Source organism: Meles meles, chromosome 6, assembly GCF_922984935.1.
Source record: "Meles meles chromosome 6, mMelMel3.1 paternal haplotype, whole genome shotgun sequence".
Taxonomy (NCBI): Eukaryota; Metazoa; Chordata; class Mammalia; order Carnivora; family Mustelidae; genus Meles; species Meles meles.
Window position 1 is genome coordinate 102,117,940 of NC_060071.1, and position 6,419 is coordinate 102,124,358.

A 6,419-nucleotide genomic window follows, 5' to 3' on the forward strand; every position below is an offset into this window, starting at 1 on the left:
AATGGACAATCTCATTGCAACCAATGGAGGAGTTGGGGACACCAAGGCAGCTGAAATCTGGATTGGGTTAAACTGAAAATCTTCTGATTCCTAAAATTAAATACACTCATTCAGTCAGTATTTATTGAGGGCCCACTGCCTGCCAGGCTTTGTTTAAAATAATAGGAACACAACAGTGAGCAAAACAGGCTCGGTCCCTGACCCCTTGGAGTTTATAATCTAGCGGAGAAAACTGACAATTAAGCAATAAGATGCAGTGCCATGTGACAGAGGATACAGTAAGGGCACACCGAGTGTGGTACCAAAAGTGCCCCCTCTCAAGGCTCTGTGTGTCATGGGATGGTTACTTAGCAAGCAACTTTGTTATCAGGGAGCAGATAACAAAGGGCCCTACACTAACCCAGAAGACGTGAAGCTTCCAAGGAGGTATGTTCATACAGACAGATGGAGAAACCACTGAGGAGAGTCTGGAAGGAGCCCTGCATGAATGAAAAGGAGGTCCCATCTGGAACTTCAGTCATGAAAAGGAAAAATAAGGGAAACAGTGGCAAGAGACGAGGCTGTGGGAAGAACACAGAGTCGGATCACCTGAGGCTTAGAAGCTGTGTTGAGCAACTGGGGGCAATAGGAAGACAATCCGTGTGAAACACGGTGGTGATATAACAAAATGAAAGCTGCACTTTTTTTTTTTTAAATATTTTATTTATTTATTTGACAGAGATCACAAGTAGGCAGAGAAGCAGGCAGAGAGAAAGGGGGAAGCAGGCTCCCTGCCGAGCAGAGAGCCCAATGCGGGGCTCGATCCCAGGACCCTGGGATCATGACCTGAGCCGAAAGCAGAGGCTTTAACCCACTGAGCCACTCTGGTGCCCCGAAAGCTGCACGTTCTAAAGTTTTAAAAAAGATAGGTGAAGGGGTGCCTGGGTCACTCAGTTAAGTGGCCAGCTCTTGATTTAGGCTCAGGTCATGATCTCAGATCTAGCCCCGTGACAGGCTCTGCACTCAGCACAAAGTCTGCTTGAAATTCTCTCTCTCCCTCTGCCTCTCCTCTCCCTCCCCAAGCCCTCCCTCCACTGGCATTCTCTCTCTCTCTTTCTCCCTAAAATAAATAAATAAGTCTTTTTAAAAAATAGGTGAAGGGGGCATCAAAATTGGGTTTCATTTTCCCGAGCTGAAGGTATGTGGTATTTTTTTTTCAGTTGACAAAGATGTCACTCCTACAATGAGATTTACTCTGGAGCCATCTATAAACATCTTCACATAGGGTGTAAATTTGCATGGTGCCCAACAGCAAAGGCCATTCCCCATATAATCAGGGGACTGAACCCACAGTTATCACCCTTCTGTCTATAGTGTTGGCTCAGATTCCACAAAATTATTTTATTTATTAAAAATTCACCTTCAGCCCTCCTGGGGCTGTGAAGCCAGACGATGAGAAGCCGGAGCAAAACCCCGAGGAGTCACAAGACATCAAAGCTCTGTGGAAAGACCTGGAACAGTTTGCCAAGCTCCAGAAGTAGAAGAGGATCACCCTGGGATATACTCAGGCCGATGTGGGGCTCACCCTGGGGTTTCTCTTTGGGGAACACCTCTTTGGGGAGGTGTTCAGCCAAACCACCATTTGCCATTCGGAGGCTCTGCAGCTCAGTTTCAAGAACATGTGTAAGCCTGGGCCCCTGCTGCGGAAGTGGGTGGAGGACGCTGACAACAACTAAAACCTATGGAGATATGCAAAGCAGAGACCCTCGTGCAGGCCCGAAAGAGAAAGGGAACGAGTATGGAGAACCGGGTGAGAGGCAACCTGGAGAACACGTTCCTGCAGTGCCCAAAGCCCACCCTGCAGCAGGTCAGCCACACTGCCCAGTGCTCGGCCTTGAGAAGGACGTGGTCCAAGTGTGGTTCTGCAATTGTCGGCAGAAGGGCAAACGGTCAAGCAGTGACTATTCGCAACGAGAGGATTTTGAGGCTGCTGGGTCCCCTTTCTCAGGGGCACCAATATCCTTTCCTCTGGCACCAGGGCCCCATTTTGGTGCCCCAGGCTATGGGGGCCCTCACTTCACTACGCTGTACTCCTCAGTCCCTTTCCCTGAGGGTGAAGGCTTCCCCTCTGTGTCTGTCACCACTCCGGGCTCTCCCGTACATTCAAACTGAGGTCCCGGCCCTTCCCAGGAGTGGGGGCCCAAGGAAGGGGGAGAGTGCGGGAAAGAGAACCTGGGTTTGTACCAGGGCTTTGGGATTAAGTTCTTCATTCACTAAGAAAGGATTTGGGAACACAAAGGGTGTGGGGGCAGGGAGTTTGGGGGGACTGGTTGGAAGGAAGGTGAAGTTCAAGGATGCTCTTTTTTTAATCCCCACACCACTTTCTTAAATAAAGAAGCCTGGGACACAGTAAAAAAAATAAATAAATAAAAATAAGAATAAAAATAAATAAATAAAACAACACATCTTCAGGGGTGCCTGGGTGGTTCAGTTAGTTAAGCATCCAACTCTTGGTTTCATCTCAGGTCATGAGATTGGGTCCTATGTCAGACTCCGTGGTCTGAGGGGAGTCTGTTTCAGATTCTCTCCCTCTGCCCCTCCTCCCACTCTCTCTCTCTCAAATAAATAAATAAATCTTTTTTTTAAATGCACCTTCAGCACAGGTCAAACACTATTCTAAGGACTTAACAAATATTAACTCATTTAATCCTCATAACAACTCTATGAAGCACATACTCTTATGATCCCTATTTTACAGATGAGGAAACTGAGGCTGAGAACAGTCTCACAGCTAGTAAGTAGTAATGCAGGATTCCAACCAGCACACTGGCTTCACAGCCCATGCACTCAAACCACTACCCCATGCAGCCTATTGGATTGATTCTGAGGAGGCTAAAGACAAAGCAATCTAGGTAGGTACGACATTCACTAGTCATTTGCAAAAACATTTATTAAGCCTGAGACCAGAATGGGGAAACAACCATGAACATAGCCTAGTCCCTGCCTCCTAGCCCACCATGGCCAGTCCAGCAGCAGAAGAGACAAAACCCAAAATCACAATCCATGTAAGAGGAGGGAAGAGAGGAGGTCAGCCCATAGCAGGCAGACATCCCACTCCCCCTGGGGCAGAGATGCCACCAGCAAAGAATTCCTGCAGAGGTAGATGCTAGAGCTCACGTTGAAGGGTAGGTGGGATTTGACTAGCCGGGCAAAGAACAAAGGAACACAAGAACACATCAAATGGTTTTGTTTGGGAACTAGCATTGTTGCTAGTGACCAGAGATCCCTGGGGGAAATGGCAGGCTAGGGGATTGGAGAGCTAGGATGCTTCAGGCTTATCTGAGCAGGACTGTCCCCTGCTAAATACCAAACAGCCAGGTTCTCAGAAAGCACATGTTCTGCTCATAAAACAGATCATACAGTAAGAACGCCCTAAAAGCAACCACCCATTTGTCTCTGTGGATCGTTTTACTCTTTCCTTGGCTAGAAAACCTTTGCCAAAATCTTTCTCTCCAGGTCCAGGGTCTTTGCTCTGAGGCCCAATTTTTAAAATACATATCCCCCCCCCAAAAAAATACACATTCCCCAAGTTCTTTCCCCGTGGACCTGGCATCCAAACCTTGTGAGTAAATTAAGGATTATCCCATGCCAGATGGAGTAATACCTTATAAAAGGAGTGACTACTCCACCTCAGGACTTCTGTCCCTCTGAAAAATAACTGAACTCTACGCCAAGGATAAAAATAAATCCCTAAATCCCAAAACAATCATTTTAAAACGCTCTATCGTCTCCTGTCCCATAAAAGACCCAGAGCAGTATTTTAGACGTGCATGCATGCTTCTTCCAAACACCTCCAGCCACTGTGGGTTTTCACATTCCTCTTCTAAAAGTAATAGTCAAAACAATTCTTCTTTTTAATTAATTGTTTTGATTTCTATAAGCGTTATGCCTGGAACAGACTTTGAGCCAAGAACATAATCTGACAAACCGAACTGCACAGTGTTCAGATGCACTTCATACACAAATACATGGCATGTTCGAATGAAAAGGCCAGGGTGGAACTGGAATCAAACAGGCATAAAATTAATTAACATGACTTTATTTTATTCTCTATTTCATGCAAAGAGTTTCCCAATAACTTTACACTTGATGACTTCCAACAACCCCACAGGTTAGACTAATATCTTTTAGGCATGAATATTGCATATAATAAAAGGAGGTCCATAGAGATCACAGTGTGGCTATGACTTTGTGTGAAATGAAGCAGAATGTTGAGACAAAATGTGGGTCATTCAGGAGAGAAAAATGCTCATGAGGAAACAAAGAGAGCCTCCAGTCCAACCTCCCCATTTCACAGATGAGGAAACAAAGGTCCAGAGAGAGACCCACAGACGCATGGCCCAGAAGTAGATAACCATCCCACAGCCACATTCTCTGACATCTAGTTCAATTTTTTTTTAGATTCTTTACTTCTCCAACTATTTTAGATATAATTCCTGGAGGTTCACATAAGAGAGTCACAAAGGGTTCAGCAGCACAGTATAAAACTTGAGTATCAAATGTGCTTGAAGACTGGAGAGGAAGTAATGTTTTACTAATTTAATATATAAATATTAAAATGATAGAAAAATATCACAGGTTTTTAAATTTTTAATTGCATGAATTTTTCAGCATGTTGCTGAAGACATCAAAGAAAGGATGTGCTTGTGAAAGCCTCTTTGGACCACTCCCACAGACTGTCCAGGGGATCAGGTTGTCCCACAAATGTGGAGTGAGATTTTCCCACACACCATGCTCTAGCCTGGGTCTGATCCTGAAGAGCCTAAGAAGTGAGCTGGGAAAGGAAAACCTTTGAGTAGGACTAACTCCCGGGCCTGGGTCATCCTTCTCCAAAGGAAGGAAGAGGAATGAGTTTCACTTGCAGGAGAAGTAGAAAGGAAGGGAGCACTTTGGGAGAGCTACAGAACAACTCTTTCATCTCCAGAAGGCAGAGCCAGCCTGTCAGAAGTGCTAACATTCAGAAGAGTAGATGTATTTTTTTTTGAAGATTTTATTTATTTATTTGACAGAGAGAAAGAGATCCCAAGTAGGCAGAGGCAGGCAGAGAGAAGGGGAAACAGGCTCCCTGCTGAGCAGAAAGCCTGATGTGGGGCTCCATGTGGGGCTCGATCCCAGGACCCTGAGATCATAACCTGAGCCAAAAGCAGAGGCTTAACCCACTGAGCCACCCAGGCGCCCCAGACGTATTTCTGACACTAGTTATAAAGGCCTCGTGTTTGCTCTTATTGGCAAAGCAGGAGGGCTGGCTCCTGCCTGAGTAAGCCACACAGCCAGGCCCAAGGGACCACAGAACTCTCATAAGATGGGCCCCCACAAGACTATAGTTTAGAATAAGAGAGACACAGTCCCAGGACAGGGTTTTCTCACCGCTCCCTTAGCAAGGAGGAAGTGTATCATGGTCATGGATCAAAGCCATCGTAGTCACTTGGCACCGATTTGTCTTTATTTCTAAGGCTCCTACTTCTATGTTAACCCTAGCATGCTCTAGGCTCTAGCTCTGCTGTCTCTCACAAGTTCTCCCTGCTCTTGGCTCCAGGAAAGAACTTCTGATTCCTCTGGGCCCACTCTTCCCCCCGGCCTCCAGGTTCCAGAGCTGCATCTGTGAGTTTTTGTGTGCTTCATCTTCTGTTCTTATTTCAAACCCCTAATTCTGTCTTCGTTGTGGCCACTCACATGTGAGTTGCCCTCTGCCTTAGAGCATTTCTAGATCACATATAACAGTAGATTAGTGATTTGCCTTTCCTATTTCCATCAGCTATATTTATTACATCAAAAAATAAATCTCCTGAAAACATCTTTGTCTAGAGAAAACTTTTCTTCCTTTCTCCATGATTAATTTTTCTTTCTGCATGCAACATTTTTAAAAGCATTTTGATGGGGGTGCCTGGGTGGCCCAGTGGGTTAAGCCTCTGCCTTCGGCTCAGGTCATGGTCTCAGGGTCCTGGGATCAAGCCCCATATTGGGCTCTCTGCTTTCCCCTCTCTCTCTGCCTGCCTCTGTGTCTACTTGTGATCTCTCACTCTGTCAAATAAACAAATAAAATCTTTAAAAAAAAAAAAAAAAAGCATTTGCTGTCTTTCCAGAATGTTAAACATGTTTGTTTTTCTTTTTAATTCTATTAACTTAGTCACAGAACCTCTAATATCAACAGGAAGACACAATCTAATAGAACTGAGAAATATCAACTTAAAAGCTTTGGAAAGGCAGATGAATCAGCATTATAATCACCAGGCCCAGAGAGAATAGAGGGCAGTAGTGAGATGCAAACTAAAAACAGGCATTACAAGAAAGCCTGATCATCCATCAAAGGCCATCCTATATCCAGGATGCTAACAGCCAGGTACACACCTCCTGTGAGGAGACTCAGGAATTTTGGGGAG

General features: G+C 45.3%; 1 pseudogene; it reads left to right on the forward strand.

The window, feature by feature from the left end:
- The first annotated feature begins 334 nt into the window (after positions 1–334).
- Positions 335–2,151, forward strand: LOC123943651 (annotated as a pseudogene).
- Positions 2,152–6,419: the final 4,268 nt, after the last annotated feature.